This window comes from Rhagoletis zephyria, unplaced genomic scaffold (genome assembly GCF_001687245.7).
Source record: "Rhagoletis zephyria isolate East Lansing unplaced genomic scaffold, Rhagoletis_zephyria_1.1 Rzeph_scaffold_00051, whole genome shotgun sequence".
Lineage (NCBI taxonomy): Eukaryota > Metazoa > Arthropoda > Insecta > Diptera > Tephritidae > Rhagoletis > Rhagoletis zephyria.
In genome coordinates this window covers 24,782-46,054 of record NW_016157135.1, presented here as the reverse complement: position 1 = coordinate 46,054, position 21,273 = coordinate 24,782, and the positions used below count along the sequence as shown (strand labels likewise).

General features: G+C 34.6%; 2 non-coding genes across 2 annotated transcripts; both read left to right on the top strand.

Annotated features, from left to right (window-relative positions):
• The first annotated feature begins 10,997 nt into the window (after positions 1–10,997).
• TRNAP-AGG (transfer RNA proline (anticodon AGG)) lies at positions 10,998–11,069 on the top strand. The gene has a single exon. It is a non-coding gene; the product is annotated as a tRNA-Pro (tRNA).
• Positions 11,070–11,286: 217 nt separating this feature from the next.
• Positions 11,287–11,358, top strand: TRNAP-AGG (transfer RNA proline (anticodon AGG)). The gene has a single exon. It is a non-coding gene; the product is annotated as a tRNA-Pro (tRNA).
• The last annotated feature ends 9,915 nt before the right edge of the window (positions 11,359–21,273 follow it).

The window sequence follows — 21,273 nt, the reverse complement described above, 5'->3', positions numbered from 1 at the left end:
TTGGGTATTAGACGAAAAAAAAAATAATTTTAATTTTTTTTAAGGGGGGAAGAGGGGAAAGGGCGGGGGCGGGTGAAATAACACAAATAGCAATAACGCAAAATTTGCTTTATTTCACTTTTAAATGGGAAATATTACCAAAATCTGAGTTTTGCTTTATTTCCAACAAAGGCAGTGTCAAAATCTTTCTTCTCGCTCTAATTACTTCACCTGGTATAATGCCGCCATGGCATGGAACAAACAAAAGTTGCCGTTCCTGTTCGCAGCATATAAATAACACAGAGAATATTGTTTTGAGTTTTATCTTCAGTTAAAATTTCTGCATTATCATTACTGGTTTCACCATATCCGAAATGTGGATTTCGTTTACGAAGATGAACCGAACATGTGGTACGAAGTAGTGATGTAAAAATATGTAAAATTTTACCTACCTCAGACTTCTAATTTTGAACGTATACTCGGTACAAGCTTTATTATCTGATATCGGCTGTCTTATAGTCACATTTTATAGGCATGTTTTCAAATAAGGCAGTGTCAAAATATTTCTTCTCACTCTTATATTACTTCACCTGGAATAATTCCACCATGGGTGGGGTGCATGCAATAACACCATTCGCAATAATTCCCATTACCTGAACATTTAAAAACAGTTTCAGAAGTGAACTAGTGTCATTTTATTATTATTATTTTTTCTAAACGGTTATAATGACAGCATTGTATAATTGCGAAAGAGGGGAGGGGGCGGCGCGCGAACGCGGACCGCCGCGACGCTGGGCACTTTCAAAATTGTATACTTAAAAATTCGTCCATTTAACTTGTTCATGTACTACTTTTTGTCAAATGTTTTGGTGACTACCGATATATGTGCACTATTTTGCTTTATTAGTCAACTGTTAACTTTAAAAGTTGGTCTTATTGCTTAACGAGAAATGAAATAATTTGTGTTATTTCACATTCAATTGGGAAATAACACAAATTTGCGTTATTGCCGTTTGTGTTATTTCACCCCTCCTTTTTAGTCTCCATAGAGGAATCTGAACTTTGTCCCCTGTGCGACACGCCTTAGCCGTCTCTAATCGCGACCAAAATTTATATGTGATATCTTTGACTATAATAGCGTCGACGTAGGGTTGAGGCTTAGGAAATCTGATGTAAAAATTTGCTCCCTACATTTAAGGACCACCCTAATATACATACATATATACATACTACATTCTTTCATACATATGTAGGTATGTGCTTACATAAATATATGGTTAAATCAATATGTTATGCGCGTTTGTAGCTAAAAGTTTTTATGACTGACAGCTGTTGAAAGAACGCAGTGTCTAATCAACTACTCAACCATTCCCACCTCTACATGCCTTCTCCCGCATTACACATACTATGTACACGCCTATTGTTACGCCTTTTTCTATTGTCATTTAGCTGAATTTATTTATTAATTCAATTACTTTGCTATTATTGTGGTTGATGCCGTTTAGATATGTATGTATGTACGTAAACGTTTTTTATTGTCAATTGTTGTGATGTGACTGCCTGGCCACTTTATGGTGCCTGACATGAATAGGTAATTTGTTTCAAAAGCTTACCGCGCATCTCCTGTTAGCTGCGATACATTCCGCGCCACGTCGAACATATCTATACGAAATGCCACCATTCGCTAGCTGAGATGATGATTATTGTTAACTTATTTTTTTATTTAACTGCCAACGCGAATGGTGTTTTCAAATATTAATATTTTAGGGGTATGTATATCGACAAATTTGTGTGTGTTCACTTGACAAATAACTAAATTGAAGTGAGTGGAAAATTAAAAAACATGCAAACAAAATAGAAATGTATGTACATTAGACTGCATCACCAAAAAAGTTGCGGTTTTCCGCCGGGATTACAAAATTTATTATATTTTAAGACGTCCACCAAAATATTTCGGAAAACTATTAAGATTTAAGCGAGCTGGACCGATTTGAAAATACCTCCAAAAATGAAGTTTTTTATGAATAAAGATAGTTTCTTAAAGAACTTTTTGAAAAAAGTCCCCTCAGATGACAAATTAGATTAAGCTTAAAAAATTGGCATAAAAATATTTAAAAATCTTTTCAACGGAATCGTAAAAATTAGATTTTTGATGCTGTTTTTTTATTTTTTCAAAGATTGGTTTACGAAAAACTTGAATAACTGGGCCAAAAATATTCTGATTTATACTTATGGGATCTCAGTAGAAAGGTATTTTCACTGTTTTTATTTCTGGCCTAAAAAACGTCATTCGTGTCCCATCTTGTTTTTTCGAATACCAACACATCTTAATTCAACTTTGAATGACGTTCCTTCATCCTACCTTTCTCTTCCATCCTCGGAATGAGTTTATTAGCAAAGAAATAAAAAGGGTGAGAAAGTACCTTTCCAATGACATCTCCTAAGTCTAAATCGGAAGAGTTTAGGTTCAGTTATTCAAATTTTTCCTATACCAATCTTTGAAAAAAGTTAAAAAACAGCATCAAAAATCTCATCATTACGATTCCGTTCAAAATTATTTTTTAATTTTTTTTAAATATTTTTATGCAAATATTTTAAGCTTAAACCGTTTTGTCATTTTAGGGGATTTTTTCAAAAAAAATCTTTAAGAAACTATTTTTATTCATAAAAAACTCCATTTTTGGAGGTATTTTCAAATCGGTCCAGCTCACTTAAATCTTAAAATTTTTGCGAAATATTTTTGTGGACGTCTTAAAATATAATAGATTTTATAATTCCAATGGAAAAATAGTACCGATTTTTTTTTGTATGGGGAGTGATGCAGTCTAATGTACATACAAACAGTCATATTACACAATAAACAAATTTACACTTAATTCTTGGCTTTAGCAGTTCTGGCTAATGCACGACAAAGTTCATGTTAACAGACACGTGTATGTACATACATACATGTGTACAATATTCTTTCAACAAAAAAATTCTTAAAATAAATTTATAGAGCAATCAATATGTGTAAATAGTTACTTCAAATGTAAGTAAGCATACTTAAATACATACATAAGTAGTACTTCGAGAAGAGTATCGCGTATCATATGGTATTAGTCTATGTAAATTATTTACAAACATATGTATATTGTTGCTAAGAATTTCTAACTAAATGTAAGTTGAATAAATATTTTTTAAATATTAGCTAGTGTTAAAGTGCCTAAAAGTCACTGCTTTAACAGAAAAGCTTTTCGTTCGTCGTTGAGTGTCAGTATTTGAATTTCAATTATGCCTCTATTATTATCTAAAGCATTCGATATCAACAACTCAATAACCCCATGATGTGACTTTACTCACGCTTTTTAAAGCCTGATTAGGGCAACTTAACTTAACTTAACGGTACTTAAAAAATCAAAATGAAACAGATTTCGACGTGCCATTAAGTTACGTCAAGTTTCGGCTGTTGAATTACAAGCAACATCCATTTAAGAGAATTTTAAGTGAGAGCCTGTAAGTTACGTTAAGTTGCCATAATCAGTCCATTAGAAAACTGAGGCATAAGATTTGAAAATCTTAAAGCTTATGAGTGCTATTTAAAAATTAGTTACTCACGTACCTTGAACCAATTAAAATAAAGTGTCACCTAATCTATATAAAATATACTTGAATGTGAAAAAATTGAGTGTCGATATGTAGAAATCAATATAGTCCAAGAGTAAGTAAACATTTTATGGTAGATTTCAAGGAGACCCTCCTTCGTTCCTTTATCCAAGTACAAAACCGCGTATCGTCATTCTGCAAAACCGCGTAACTGACATTTGCTGCCGAAAATTGGATTTGCTCACACAAGCTCTTGGCTCAATCCTTATTCATTCGTCCTGAAATATACTAGCCAGAAATACGATTGCTTTATAAAAAAGGGAACCATTTTGAAATATGAATGTTTTTCTTCTCTGAAAAATAATTTATGCAACCTCATATACGCGGATTTGCATTATCTTGATACGCGGGTTTGCATTTGGTTAATACGCGGTTTGGTACTTTAAACGACGACATGTAGAGTAATTCTTTTGAAAGAGACGTATAACTGTACTTGGCCCGGACCTCTTGAATGCCACGTATGACAGTCTGTTGCGCACGGAAATGGCGGAGAACGCCTTCGCGGACGATGTGGCCGCCGTTATAACAGCAAGAAACATTCATCTAGCACAGCTCAAGCTGAAGCAGTTTATGCGAAGCGTCAGTGGATGAATGAGCGATCGCGGTCTGCAATTGGGTACAGCAAAACCAGCGACCGTGCTCCTCACCAAGAAACAGATACCAACATGATGATACATGATGGTCCGACCTCAGCTCGTGGCAACTTTTAGGTCTACAAAATATCTAGGGGTGAAGCTTGACAACAAACTCAAATTCTGGCAACACATTCTTGGAGTATGTGAAAAAGCTGCGCAAAGCACGGTGGCTCTAAGTCGGCTGATGGCGAAAGTGGGCGGACCGAAGCCATGCCGTAGGAAACTTTTGATGACATCAGTCCAGTCGGTGCTCCTCTACGGAAATATGGGCCACACGAGCGAAAAGAGATTTACAATCTCAGTGCCGAGATAGGCCGAGCAGCTGCCGCGGCAAGGGCACGCGATCAACTAATCCAGCAGTAGCAACAAAACTGGAACGCGAGCACAGAAGGTCGATGGACGAACATCCTGATAGCCGACCTTCAGACATGGTTGAAAAGACGGCACGGGGAAGCCGATTTCTACCTGACGCTATTTGTCACCGGTCATGGTTTCTTCCGAGAATATCTTCATAGGATTGGAAGGGTGGACTCACCGTTCTGTCGCTATTGTGAACCGTCGAAGATAACGTTCACCATACATTCTACACTTGCGAGCACTTTTTGACTTCGCGCAGAATGTTGGAAAAAAGATACGGAGACATAACTACGAATAGCATAATTGGGGTAATGATCTCCAGTGCAGACAAGTGGTAAGCAGTTGCGAGATACGTGAAATTCGTAATCCACTGCAAACGAAAAGATGGATGTCTACTGAGGACACCCGAATGAAACGCCTCTACAAGAGAGCAGTCCGAGGCTCTAGCAGAATTGCGGGGACTCTTGTGCGGGCGGTGGGAGTTTGGGTTTTAGTGGGTAGCCCAACGCGCTTCGGTGGGCGTTGCTTGGGTATTGAGCAAGAACTGGTAATGGCGGCAAAAGGTCTAGTTCTACGCTAGTTCTAGGCTAGTCAGATTTTCTGCAGGGATGTTTATCCGTACAAATCGCGTCTTGTGGTGTTCATGGAAATTCAACATTTGAAATCACATTTACATGTCTGGCTGTAGCTGAGGGTGCAAGGATGCTTGCCACAATCTGTTGATATCCAGAGAAGGCATGGGTTCGAATTCGATGTTTTTTCAGAACGAACGCGGTCATTTTAATATGCGCGTAATTGAATTGAATATTTACCAATATTCAGTTCCTTCATTTCCGTTTATAGTAAGGTTTCTATTTGATTTTAATATTTTTCCCCTCAGTGTACCTTCAACAATTTACTGTTGCATTTAATTGGAGTTAAAATACAATTATTTAGTATCTACTTTAAATAAAAAGTGGTAAAAATTCGTAAAATTTTTTCTGTAGTATTTCATACGGAATTTTTAACACAGAAGCACCTCTTTAAATTTGTTATTATATATGACATTTGTGGTAGACCTATGCTCTAACCGAAGTGCTATACAAAACTGTTATTTCTTCCGTCCGGATGTGTAAAATTTATTACATTTCTCCAGTGGCGCACATAGGCAATATAGGACGACAAAAATGTTTACTCCATATGTATTTAACAGATTTCAATGAAATTTGGTGTTAAGGGATTTTCGTGGTCACTGATTTTGAATATTAAATCAAATTTCCAAAATTGAAAACGGAGGATCCAATATGGCGGTCGATTTAAAAAAAAATGACTATGTTGTTATGAAGCTTGGTGATCAGAGATTTTCGTCGTCACTGGTTTCGAAATTCATATTAAAGTCGCAAAAATCAAAATGGCGGATCCAATATGGCGGACGATTTCTTCAAAAATGTATAAATTTTTATGAATATTGGTATTTACTCCATATGTATATAACCGATTTCAATGAAATTTGGTAATTAGGGATTTTCGTCGTCACTGAATTCGAATATTAAATTAAATTTCCAGATTCAAAATAGCGAATCCAATATGGCGGACGATTTATTAAAAAATGTATAGATTGTTATGAAGCTTGGTATCCAGAGACTTTCGCCGTCACTGATTTCGAAATTGATATCATATCTTTAAAAATTTAAAATGGCGGATCAAATATGGCATCCCGAACAATAGGCGTTTTACTTTTAACGCAATGCATTACCTTAAGCACCATTTCAACCCATTTTTAATTTGTATGATATTATCCATTTATAGTGTTTTTCGAGCTGTACTATAGTAACTGCCCCACTGTACTTATATCGTTCTTTTCCATTGCTATGCTATTTACCAGCCACGGCCAGAGAGCAGGGCTGCCAACTTGGCTCAAACCGTGCCATTTCTGGACCTATTTTACATCAAATGGCACTTAACTTTTCAATTTGGCACAAAGTGCCAAAATGGCACTTTTCAAAAATAGTAATATTTCCATACATTTTTGTGAAATCCTTTGCGTGTACTTCTTTTTCTCAACAAAAGTTTTCTAATTTCTAAAGATTATTCAACTGGTTTATCTTATTTTGGCATTGAACTTTTGTTTTAGAAATGTGGTTCTTATTTGATTGCTAAATGGGATGGATTAAAACGGATGGCTCCTTTTTTGGCACTTTTATTTTTCTATTTGGCACATTTTGGCACTTTTTTTATCCTCAATATGACACCTCATACCTATGGATAGTTTGCAGCCCTGACAGAGAGTGAGCAGGCATTTAAAGAGCGTGAAAATCGGTTATACGTATACAAGCGAGAGCGTAACGATGATGACGCGACATTATGAAAATTACCCAATTGGAAAAAGAGTAATGCGTTACATGCGTGATAAATAATGTAATGCACTTCTTTTGGGTTTAAGATTTTATTACTGATTAACATGTAATCAGCATTCTAATATATCCTCCCAAAAAATTCATATTAAATTGCATAAATTCTCCGAATACTAGGTGATGCAAAATTAAATCTCCCACTTTTCTTAGGACATCTCCCTGGGGAAAAAATGCATTTTCGAACGAGAAAGCGGCGGTTTTACTGATTATTTTTTCGACTACCATACATTACTTTTTCCCAATGCGGAATTAAGCACACTACCTCTTGCTCACTTTTAGCTCACGCTTGTTTGTGGTAGTGCCCCTCCCTGATATTTACCAATTAGTTTTTTTAAGCAGCAGCTATTTATAATTTACAACTTCTATTTTAAAATTCTCTGAAACCAGTCCCTGCCACCTGTACTCACTTTTTTCTATTTCGTTTACATCCTCATTTTATGGTGCCTACACTCACCGACGTAAACGTACGTTAACGTGTCAGCTGACACGATCAAACTTATGAGAACGCCATGTACATGGAAACTCACCATCGCAAACGTGCGACGGTTACGCGGGACGCGTACTGCTTATCTCTCTTTCTATCAACAGTAAATTAAATTTAATTTGTCATTGTTTTATTAATAGTTGTTCCTTTAAAATGCTGCATGGTAAATTGCAGTAAAAAAGAGCGAAATAAATACAGTGGGGCAGGTAACATAGTACACATTTAAAAACACAATAACTTTTGGGTAGTAAATTGACGATATCATACAAATTAAATATGGTTTTATTTGACTTGAAAAAAGTTTATTTTGATTTGAAAATGGTTTTATTTGATTTGAAAAAGGTTTCATTTGAATTGTAAAGGTTTAATTTTATTTAAAAATGGTTTCAGTTGATTTGAAAAAGGTTTACTTTGGGTTGAAAAAGGTTTCATTTGACCGGAAAATGCTATATACCCATTTTGCAAACAACTATATTATTAACAAAAATCGCAAAATAAAGTGCATACCTCACGCTTCACTTTTCATATTGACAAAACTATAACTCTTAATAAGAATAAAATGATAAGCGAAACTATTTTATCATTGTTTCAAGCAAAAAAAATATTTAATTCGACGCACGATAGAAAACCCAACTTTGCGCTTCTGCTAAAGCTGCTGCGTTGCGTTAAAAGTCAAAATTTGTGTGTTACTTTGGACTGGTTTATAAGGAATATTAGAAAGTTATGGTGATACGATTTAAAAACTTCTGTTTTTCTTTTTTTGTCGTCGTAATTAGTCACTTTGTCCTTTTGTGCGGCGCTTCGTTTTTTCTTAAAACAATGTTTTGGATTAACAAAAGACTCTGTTAAAGTGAATTTAGGTACATTTTACCATAACTTGTTTTGATTTGATTGGCTGTGAAAACAATTACGAATTCTGTTTTATTTTATGATTTTTATTGGAAAGCCGGGGAAGACATGCTGACATACATACATAGGTCGAAGAAGTCAATCAAATAAACGACGACCCAGTCAGGAAGAAATGAATGAAATGCGGATTTTTGTCCGTTTACCGAGTCAATTTTCGTATACTTTGACGATCCGTTTGCCCACTAAATTGTGCGGCAGAGAGGTTCTGTACAAACAAGTACCTAAAATTGTTGTAAAACGGAGACGTTTTTGCCTGTTTATCTGACATTTGTTAGATTGAATTTTTCCTTCAGTGCGCTTTCCTTTTACGCCTCACAGATTCTTTTTCGTGGTTCAAAAAAAAATAAAAGATTTTAAGGATGCGCCTGATAGAATTCGAACCCGGCACCTTCTGAAAGCTAACAAATAGTGTCACGCTCCTCTGTACGCTCAGCTACTGCAGACTACCTACGTACACATACTTTCAAATGTTCTGCTTGAACAAACGAAATACAATTATTGCTTTTAAAATAACATCATCTTTTTCGAACGTGTCGAACGTTTTCTGGATACGAAAAGGAACGAAAATTTTAGTCGTTTTCCTTTCGTTTCCGTGTACGGAAAATTGTTTGATACCGCACTGCCGACAAAATTTACGTTTCTCCGCTATACCTCACGTGCAAACCACACTGATGACCAGCGAGCGACTGAAAATAATATTAATCGTATTGATATGTTCGAATTACATTCGAGAGTGGCAGGAAATTAACGACAAGTGGATAGTTGCACAATACAAAAAAAATGATGCAAGTTCTCTGATTCTCATATTTCCATTTTATTAGACTGACCCACAGCAACGCGAGTTGGGTATCTATAGAATTTAGTTTTTTTTTTGCTTAGTATTATACAAAAATTAATCTACGGCACTTGTAACACCTTTTCCTCGAACCACTTTTTTCAAATTGGGAGAAAACGCTACGTCCAGACCAGGGACGTGAACCGGATGAAAAATTTTGTCGGTTCGGTTCAGCGGTTCGAACCGTTTTTGCACTTTTGGATTGGTTCGTCAAAGCGGTTTTTTTGGTCTTTGAACCGGGGTTTCGGTTCGGTTCAACGGTTCGAAAAACAAAAAAAAAATAACGCGCAAGTTTAAGTGTCAAGTGTCAAGTGCAACAACGCGCAAGGTTAAGCGGTCTGTCAAATGAGATGGGTAGGCAACCCATTGATATTCTCACATGGTAGGTATTACCATGTTTAACAAAAAGAAAAAATAGTGGGTACATTTATCTATTGAAAATTGGTTGAAACGAACCTTTAAACCTTTATGGAAAGTGGTTCGGTTTTCGGTTCGGATCAAACATTTGTAGAAAATTTCGGTTCGGTTAATGGTTCAGTTAATTAATAGAAAAAAGCGGTTTTCCGTTTCAAAACCGGTTCGGTTCAAAACCGGTTCACGTCCCTGGTCCAGACTATGCATACACATTTTTTTGAAGAAGTACTTAGCCGTTTTTTGATTGAATGTAAAATTATTTGTAAGCAATTTACGGCTGATGTATTTATTTCCAAACATTAATGTGAAACATTTCTACTAGAATGGAATTAACGACAAAACCCTGCAAACTTCTCTAGCCAATAGTATGTACATTAAGAATCTTTTTGGCTTTCTTTGCAGGTCTTAAACTTTAGGAGATATGTTTCGCCTATTTTGGTACTAAAAAAAGGCAATTAAGTAGACTGTCTGTAAGGCCGCCATTTTATATCTAACTGCCAAAAAAAAAAAATTTTCATACTTATAAGTACTATAGTTACATGCTTAATAAAACCTCTGAACAGATATTCGATTCCTTTTTTTCATACGTGAGACAGTAAACAATTTAGGTAGGCTTTTTTCGGCCGCTAGAGTGGTGCATAAAAATGTTGCCCCTTAATGTGCATAAAAATATAATTACTAAAATATTTTTTAATTAAGTTGCTCAAAATTATTTTTTAATTGGAATTGGAACGCGGTACCCGGTTACAATGGTTTAAAATTTATATTTTTTTTATTAAACTATGGAACGGTCATGCTTAACCTCCATGGAAGCATACGACCTTGTGCAAAATGTACATACATATGTATGTATGTAGGTACATATGTAATATTTTGTATGTACACATGTAAGAACTTCTTTTACTTTTGATTATGTTTTCATTAATTTTTCGTTTGTACATTCGCTACTTCTGCTACTACGACTTTCACACAAAGTATCTAACAAACAAGTTTCCAAACTCAATGTTGTTTCTGTAGCCGGGTTTGTGTGAAAGCTTGTTGGCCACTGCTGATAAGTTTATTCCAAAAGTTTGTTGGTACAGCAAAGAAACCAGACAAAAAAAACGAAGGCAAAAATATATAGCACCGAATACAATTTTATTTATGTGCTGAAAATGTACACACTTAAATAAAGCTACAAATGTATATGTACAGATATTTGTACGCACATGCATATTAGCACATAAAAACCACGAATAGTTATGATCAGTTGGCTTTTGGTTTTATATTTTCTTCGTTGTTTCTTTTCTTCTCTTCATGCGCCCCAATGCGGAGAGTGTTTGCAGTTGAGCTAGCGCTGTTCAACTGGCTCGTTGGTCTAGGGGTATGATTTCCGCTTAGGGTGCGGGAGGGCCCGGGTTCAAATCCCGGACGAGCCCAAGATGATTTTTTAATATTTTTTTTTTTTCAATAAAAAAAATAACTTGAAATGCTGAATGCAATACATATGGATATTAATGCTTTTTCATAAATTAAATTTTTCTGATTCAGTAATAAGTTTGTAATGTTTATTGAATTAAAAGTCAATAACTTGTCCAAAATTGTCAGCCAATTCCCTGACGCTGAGCGTGCAGTCAATTATCTCGTGTTATAACCGGCTCGTTGGTCTAGGGGTATGATTTCCGCTTAGGGTGCGGGAGGTCCCGGGTTCAAATCCCGGACGAGCCCAAGTTATGTAGTTTTTTTGCGATTTTATTTAATTTAACCTATGGAAATTTATTAGGGTTGATGACATCTGCTGGATGTCGGGTTATTGTAAAGTACAGCAGTATACCTTTAAAACAGAGCGATGGACAGACGGACATTAGGGCGGGTCAATTTGTATGGGAGATTTTTTTTCCTATGCGCGTATAGCATGATTCTACGTGTAATTCTAAGCAAATTTTCCTAATTTGGGTCCAAAATCAATTTGGAGTTTGCCAAATTGCGAAAATAGGTTTCTTAGCATTTTGCGGTAGTGACGTAAAAAATGCTTAAATTGTGTATAAAACCATGCTATAGGGGTGTTTTTGGTATGAAGAATAGATTTCTGCCCTTATCTTTTTCTTAGAACTTTCACCACAGGGCGCAACAGTGAAAATTTTCACATTTTCTTCTAAACCTATATTCGCAATTTGTCAAACTCCAAATTCATTTTAGAATCTTCCTAGGCTATACGCGCATACTTAAAAAAAGGAAAAAAATTACCCGCCCTAACGGGCATGGCTAAATTTCTGTGTGTAATACAATTTCATGTACACTAAAAGTGTAAAGTGTCAAAACTTTTTCAAATCAGTACTAAATATCCCTACTAAAAATCGCTGTTATTATTCTTATCACCAGGGCGCGAAATGAGTGGCACTAAAAAAAAATAAAAAATAAAATAAAACTACGAAAGAGGCAAATATAAGCAAAAAGTCCGCTAATACAAAAAATGTATTAAATAGTTAAGTTCTTAATCTTTAAGTTCTATTTTTAAGACATTTTAAATGTTCGAGTCATTGAAATTTGCACTTTATTCGACTATTTCGATTTTATTTAATGGATTTAACGGTTGGGAAGGCAATGAAAGATATGGCAACTTTTGCTTAAGAAATGCATTACGCTACGCAATTTTCAAAAAAGTTACATCAAATAAAAATGCATCAGCAGATATGTTTACTTGTTCCAAAATTTCTATGGTCAAAAGATAACGACGTCCGTTTTCTACCAAAGGCCCAACAACAACATTGGCGACATGACGGCCAGCATTTTCGGTCGTTTCATCAACAGAGACAAAAATAGGATATTCCCCAATTTCACACCTGATTTTTCGGAGTACTTCTTCGTAGCACCTTTAAACATAGCCTTTTCTTAGTGTTGATTCATCGGGAAATTGCTGTTTTAGGTATTTCGCGAAAAACCTTTTGAGTTCGGGACGTTTCACTAAGTCGCTATAAACCTCATTTTGAAGTGAAACTTCTTTAGCGGCGGTTCGTTGGGTGGGAGTAAATTGGCAAATTCAGCGGAAATTGCACACGGAAATGGTGCAACGGAAATGACGCAACGGAAATGATGCAACGGAAATGGTGCAACGGAAATGGTTGGGGCTGAAACAAGTACTTCTTGTGTGCATGCAACGGAAATGGTGCAACGCAAATGGTTGGGGCTGAAACAAGTACTTCTTGTGTGTATGCATATGGTATGAATTTAACAAAAACTTGCTAATAAAAGGTTAGAGGATAACACTTAGAAATAACAATACAAGAATGAAAGTAAAATATATATTTATCGATATTGTTATCGATATTTATCGATTATGTTATCGATATTTATCGATTTTGTTATCGATATTTACCGATTTTGTTACCGATTTTGTTTTCGATATTTATCGACTTTGTTGGCTATGTTTATAGATTTTGTTATCGATATTTATAGATTTTGTTATCGATATTTATCGATTTTATTATCGATATTTATCGACTTTGTTATCGATTTCGTTATCGATATTTATCAATTTTGTTATCGATATTTATCGATTTTGTTAGCGATATTTATCGATTTTGTTATCGATATTTATCGATATTTCTATCGATTTTGTTATCGATATTTATCGATTTTGTTATTGATTTTGTTATCGATTTTGTTATCGATATAAATTGATTTTGTTATCGATATTTATCGGTTTTGTTATCGATATTTATCGATTTTGTTATTGATATTTTTATCGATTTTCTAATCGATTTAGATACCAATGGTATTATCGATTTTTCTTTGAAATTTTTACCGAATTTGTCATCGATTTTGTTATCGATATTTTGATGGACGTTATAATCGATTTTGTTATCGATAGAGTATGAAGATAAAAATGAAGATAATGGAAAAACAGAATAACATGAATGTTATTAAAACGAACAGTGGTAGAGGTAGGGATCTACATTGATGGAAAAAAAGCGAAAAAACCTTAACCTTAAGCAAAAGCAGATGTGTGTATGTATAGATAGATAAGTAACGTAAGTTTCACTTCTACAGTGTGGCCCAGGCGCACTTACTTGTTTTCTTCACGGTACTATTAACTGTGATTTGTTTTTTAGTCCCGCGCTTTTTTAGGCTTTTCCCAATTTATATGCGGCTGCACGAATTATTTTCTCCCATGGTTCACTTTAATTCCAAACGCGGTGCAAAATAGAATTTGCCCATCTAAGCTAAAAACATCTTTGCCGAATTCATTAATCAAGCACCACACTTTATTAACGTTTTGGCATTTGGCTTTTGGCATATTTTTTTAAATTGAAATCTTTCGCTTCGTGACCCCGCTTTCCAGTGTAGGTTTCTTTGCAACTAGCGATAAGCGTTTGACATTCATCGGTAAATAATTTTCTTAAAAACAAAAAGCATATGAAAATGTAAAAAAATTAGGGTTAAGAACAATCAATATAAACCTTAAATCGCTTAAAAAGGCGCAATAAAATCGAAAAAAACAATGAAATGGCATTAAAAACAAAAAAAAAGCAATTACGGCCTAAAAGGATAACAAAGGTAATAACAAATGTTGCTCTAATAAATAAGGGAGGCTTGAAACACATAAATACTTCGTTCACACTGAGGGAAATAATGCATAGTAAAAATGAATACTTTATATTTGATTATCGTTTAAAATGTTCGTATTTAAAAATAATATTTTCATACAAAAATTTATTACACACGTATTTGACTATTCACATCTGAGTATGAATATGTAAGTGTATATACCCTTCGTATCGGCCGCTGTGTAGTGGTAAGCAGTGCGCGCTTCCACTCCGCAATGCCTGGGTTCAAACCCTGGTCAAATCAACATCGCAAAAATAGAGCGGTCATAATAGCGGTCGTCCCTCGGCAGGCAATGGCAAACCTCCGAGTGTATTTTCTGCCATGAAGAACAGCTTCCCATAAAAATACAATCGCCGTTCGGAGTCGGCGTAAAACTGGGACCCACAGTTTTGTGTGACAAGAACAATGCGCACGCCACAAGTCGGAGGAGAAGCTCGGCCAAATACTAACATATGTGTAAGCGCCAATCTATTATTATTATATACCCTGCAGCGGGTTCGGTTACAATTTTCGCTTTCGTACTAGTTATATTACTAGTTCCAATAGCATATTATGCTCCAGGTACTAAGAAATCGATCTATTGGTTATATATTGCAGCTTCTAAAGATTATTGGTCGTTTTAATATGATAGTGCTCCCTTATTACATAAAGGAATTGGTTATTTATCATATATATAAGATCTGCTTCATTTGAAATCTGGCAGCACTCTACATAGTACAACTTTGTTATCGACTACTCGCTCAGTCGTTTATTTAGTGTGCTGGTTTTGCTTTCGTTGTTTTTTATTACAGTTTAATTTTCATATGCATAACTTTAAAAGAAAGTGATGTGGAGAGCAAAGAACTTCAGCAAAGAATATTTATTTTTGACGAATTTATGCAAAATCCACACATCTCCCAATGTGGGTTAGTAAAATTGCTGAAAATTGGAAGGTCGACGGTTCAAAATGTATTCTCAAATATCAAGAAAAATGGCAGCATCTCTCAAGGCGGAATCTGGCGGAAAATCAGGCAGATAACTAAAATAGCAGAGAAGGATGTGCTAAGGACTTTGCAAAGGAATCCGAATATTTTTGAACATGTTTTTGCACCTGGAGTGTTCTTCTGAGAGCCTGTATTGTTTTGGCCTCATCTGCCAACAAGCCATTGTGCAAAAAAGCGCAAGAGTTTTATACACAAAATGGAATCTACATTGTACTAAAAGGGGCAAATCCTCCGAATTGCCCAGAGCTGCAAACGATCGAGCATTATTGGGCCCATATGAAATCGAAATTAGAAAAAAAAAACACAAAATGCACGGCTTCAAGAATAACGCAGTTCTGCAGAATGTGGCGAAAACAGGCTGAATCGATCAACGAAAGGGCTGTTCAAGTATTAATGGCCGGTGTCATCTCTAAAGTACGGGTATTTTGGTGTGGAAATTAATTCTATTAATATTTGTATATCTTCCATTTAAATAGAAACAAAAGAAGGTTCTAAAAAAGTTTCGACTGAACTATTCCCATTTAAATTAGTTGTTTTTTGCTATTTAATACCTGCCATATTTCAACTGAAGCAGATCTTACAAATAATGAATTTTGAATACTTATCCATGCTCTGTTTCCCTTGTGTGACCACCACGCAAATATTGGACTGAAAAGTACTAAAACAAAGCAATAACTACTACCTTCAAAACTGTTTTGGTTTCTTTTCAAATATGTTTATATAAATCGGACAATTAACGTCAAAGGTCCAGCGCCCTGAGCGGTGCAAAACAATCTACTTTTCGACTAGCTGGGAAGCAGACAGAAAATGGGAAAAATAGTTCGAAAACTATGATTTCTATAGATTTTTGTACGGGCTATGTGATGGTACTATGCGTTTTCCCAAAATTTTCGCACTTTCATGGTGAAAATTGTGAACGAAAATGTACTTGTAATTTTTCTGAATCATGGTCATTTTTAATATTGTTTTTAGTTATCTCAATCGAAAAATCAAGTCTTTCTACATATAAATCACTAATAAAAAAGAAATTTTTTTACTTTTCCCAGTTATAAAACCTTTTATAATCTGCTAACCGTGTGAGTCATAATAATATTGTTATAACTTCGCAATTACTTGATGTTTAATTCTGAAACTTTCGCAAAAACTTCCCTACATAGTCATCTACAACACTGTTTTAAAACAAAAAATTTACTTCGAACTTTATAACACAACTTTTTTATTTGAAAACAAACACCCTCTTAATTCTCATAAAAAAGTTATAAACCTGTAGTTTTATTTGTACAGAGTATTAAGAAGTGGTGTTAAACTGAAATTCTTTGGAATAGTTTGTATGTAGTTTATTGTATGAAAACGAAAAAAATTTCTAATCGATCGATACACAAACGAAGTTGCGGCCGAAAAGTATGCAAGTTGGAATCTCACTATGCAGAACATATAATTTAAAATTTTTATTTTCGTTTTTTTTTTTAGTTATGAAAAAGTATCTGTGAAGTCCACAAAGAAAAAACTCGTACTTTTACAGGCAACCAGTTACGCAGTCAATTGTCACCGCCTAGGACAACTCCATGTTAAATGCGACAGAAGAAAGCATGGGTGGTAGATTTGCGAGGTACCGGTATTCGATTCCCGAAAACAGGTGAATTCACTAGTTCTGTACCAGTATTTTCCGCTGCAGGGTAAGCATCCCCAGCATGCAGACCGTTGACAACACTCACATACATACATAGTACATGCCCTCTGTTACGCAAGCCTATTGGGTCGATAGCCATTGTCAACCACTATCGCGCCACAAATATACATATGTTGGTACCACAAGCGTGTGTCTCAACATGTTGCGCAGCATGTGTGGAAAGTAGTGAAAGTGGCCACACTTTTTAAACCTATCTGACAGGCGAAGGTGCGTAACTCTGCTAACCCTGCGGTTCGATAAGGCAGTTGTGAGAATGAGTGTGTGAGTGTGAGATNGTATCATTTTATAACCCATGTTGCCTCTGAAGGCATTTGAACCCGGCAAGCATCTCTGCGCACTGAGCTACAGCCAGGCATGTAAATGTGTGTTCAAATGTTCAATTTGAATCAAGACCAGACCAAGCGATTGTTACATTTTTTTTATTGAATTGCAAGACAACACCACCCTGTCACTGTCAAACTGTACTTTTCGTCTACATATCTCTAGACCGATTCCTTAGGGACTGGTCGAAAGCTGACATGTTCGATGCAAGCAAATGTCCAATTCTGACCAGTAAAATTTTACGTGAAGTACAGGTCCTTTACGGAAAATATGCCGCCTTATTGCTGGGTGTTTATCCGTACAAATCGCGTGCTGTCGTGTTGATGGAAACTCAACATTTGAAAGCAAATTAATATGTACGGGTCTAGCTGAGTGCGCAAAGATGCTTGCCACCATTTGTTGATATCCAGAGGTGGTCAGGGTTGGAATTCCACCGCAGGCTTCATGCAAATAAACTATTTTTTTCTTAGTTTTTGCCTGGAATATTCCCTTCACGGATGCTTTTTCAGAACGATATGCGCGTAATTGAATTGAATATTTACCAATATACAGTACTTTCGTTGACGTTTATAGTAATATAAATTACGTTTCTATTTAATTTTAATATTTTTTTCACTCAGTGTAAGTTGAAAGGCAAAAAAAGGCAAATGCCACAAAATCATCGCCCTGCTCATCACCATTAAATAACCTGCAATATGTATAATATTTTGCTTTAGATTTACTTTTTTTATTGAAGTGCTGACTTGATTTTATAATTTGACTAGATTTATACCCTGATTTAGGAACAGTTTATATGCTATGCTCGCAGCTTGTCATATACAGCTTATGAAATCAGTTTTACTGCTAACTTTTATAGTTTATAGCCCAGTATTTATTAAGTATTGCGGAAGCAGTAGAGGTCTATAAAATTTACAAGCTTCTGTTGACTTGAAGATTTATGGTTATGACTAATACATAAATTGTTTACTCAGAAAATCGTAAAAAGCATTCCCAGAATTGTCGTATATCCTAAGATCAGATTAGACTATTCTTATGTGAATATACTATTAAATAAAGAGTTGTAAAAACTTATGACTTATGGTGCATTTACATGGTATGAATCTGTTCATAAGCCGTATGAATTTTCCTATAAAAGAAGCACCAACTCTATGAAGAAATGAATGAAAGCGATATATATTTAACAATTTTGACTTGTATACTAGACAATATTTTTTTTTGTAAACAACAAATAAAAGCATTTTATTTNAACACCATAAACACATATATGTAAGTAATGGTGCATTTACATGGTATGAATCTGTTCATAAGCCGTATGAATTTTCCTATAAAAGAAGCACCAACTCTATGAAGAAATGAATGAAAGCGATATATATTTAACAATTTTGACTTGTATACTAGACAATATTTTTTTTTGTAAACAACAAATAAAAGCATTTTATTTTGTGTTAGCTTCGAAACTAGAAGCGTATTTTTTTGTTAAATGTGCTTTAAAAAGGACCTACTGCCAATAAAGCCTTGTGGATTGCTATTTTTCCATATTTGTAATGCTTCCATTTAAACATCTTTGTGGAAAAACAGTTTTTTGTTCAGAATTGCTTGTTTACGAAACGTTTGGCATAAGTTGAAATCATAGGGATGCCGTTTTCTTTCGTTTCTCAGTGGATTTTATACTTGAATGGGCACCAAAATATGTATGCAATACTTCTACATATCTTCGTTTAAAGCACAAAACCGCGCATAAAGGAAATGCAAAACCTCGTATGGGAGGTTGCCTAAATTTTAAAAACGGTTCTATCTTTTACAACTTAATAATCTTCTCTCCTTATGTCTAAGCTCGATATTTTATTATATCGATATTTTATTATAAATGGCTAAGGGCTTGATGTCAGGAGCTTCCGATGACCAAATATCTTTTTTGGCACAAATTCATTCAGGTTTCGACCACGATACGCGTTTTGATTAACGACGAATATGTATATCGCTTGAACAATATGTTAGTGTTTGGCCTAGCTTCTCCTCCGATATGCGGCGTGCGTGATTTTGTCACAACAAAGTAAAGGACAGTTTTACGCCGACTCCGAACGGCAATTGTATTTTAATGAGAAGTTGTTTCCATGACAGAATCACTCGGAGGTTTACTATTACCAACAGAGGGCAACCACTATTAGAAAAACTGGGCTTGAACTCAGGCTCTGCGTAATGCTCTACAGCAGCCGGCACTACTTTTACATATATTGCTGGTATATTCAAAATACTATCCCGAACTTCGGAGTGTATATATGTAATATAAAAAAGAATGAGAGGTACTATTAGAAAATGTACCCAAAATTCTGGAGCAAATGAAAAAATGCTCATTGAAAATAGCTCACATGTATAAATTAAAAGATATAACTTAATAGGTTGCAGCGCTAAACAAAAGGAAAAGTTAGAAAAAATAACAATGCGGTTTGAAGGAAACATGTTTGTTTCGTTAATACTCTGAACTTTGTAAGATATGGCACTGTATTATTTGCAGTAGTTTGCAAATATTCACTAATGGTTCTAAAATCGCAAACATTTTCGTGGGATGTTTTTGTTTGATTTCGAATGGAAAATACATTACGATCATATTGTACCGAAATAAGTGCGGTATCCTTGCATTTTTGTAAAAGCCAGAAAGAAGCATAAACTGTATGAAAAAATGAAAGGGAGAAGTATACATGCCTTCTATAATTTTGACTTTATATGTGTGTAAACAACAAAAAATACAATTTTCATTTCTTTGCCAGCTTGGAAAATATAGGCTTATTTTTACTTAAACGTGATATAAAGCTCATTAAAATGTTCTGTAATGTCTTGTTGTAAGTTTGTTATCATAGTTCTTCGTATTTTTATTGTCCACTAAACGTGAGTGGCTTCAATTTAAAAAGTTCTAGTACAAAGAATTTCTTTGTTTTGAATTTGTTTGTTTATTGTTTTTCATTTTTAAAATTCATACTTTTGACATGTATGTGAATGGCGGAGTTGCCGCTTTCCTCCTTTTCGGTGGGTTTTTATATTAAAAAGGCATCAAAATGGGAAAAACCCCCCTTGGTATCTCTGCATCTGTTAAACTTTTTATGGGAAGATGTATGAAAATTCAACTTGCTATAATTTCATATGCTTAACAGTATCACAACAGTATGTTTACAGTATCTCCCCATAACTTTTCATATGAAAAAATTTATTATATGCATCCCACTCCATATCATTGAATTCCTCATTAGAACATGTAGTCCCTCTATTTTAGCGTATCAACAGTTCATATGGCTTCATACCATGTAAATGCGCCATAAATATGTAGATTATAATAGTCATCTTAATATTTCTTAAATTTAGCAATATAAAAAGATACGAAATAAATCGTGAATATACCACAATTAATTAAATGAGAATTCTTGTGACATATAGCTCATTACAGAAGACAAACTTTAGAAATTTAACATTTTTAGGAATATTTTTGTTTAAATATCTAACACACATATCGCTCATTTACTCCAATAGTATTATAAACCAAAAAATATAAAAATAAGCGAAAACCGTGACAATGTAAAATCTTTTCGAAGTTATTGCTAATTATTTACAATAAAAAGTTTTTTAAACTGTCTATTTATAGCATTTGCACATTAAGTTGAACTTTCTGCAAATAAATTTAATCTTTTGGCAAATAAAATTAATCTTTTTGCAAATAAATTTAATCTTTTGGCAAATAAAATTAATCTTTTGGCAAATAAATTTAATCTTTTGGCAAATAAAATTAATCTATTTGCAAATAAATTTAATCTTTTGGCATATAAAATTAAACTCTACTGTAGTACTAAACAGTGTTTGAAAAAGTAAAAAATACACTAAAAAACTGCTGCTGCTGTGCTATGAATGCATTTTTTTTAAGTTTTGACGCTTAGCTTTACTGCGCCAATATGAAGAGTTAACCTGCAGGATAGCTGAAAAGTTTTTTCGGTTTTTCTGTTCTGTTGATTTGACTGCTCATTTTTAAACAGTTCTGTTACAGCATAGTTTCAA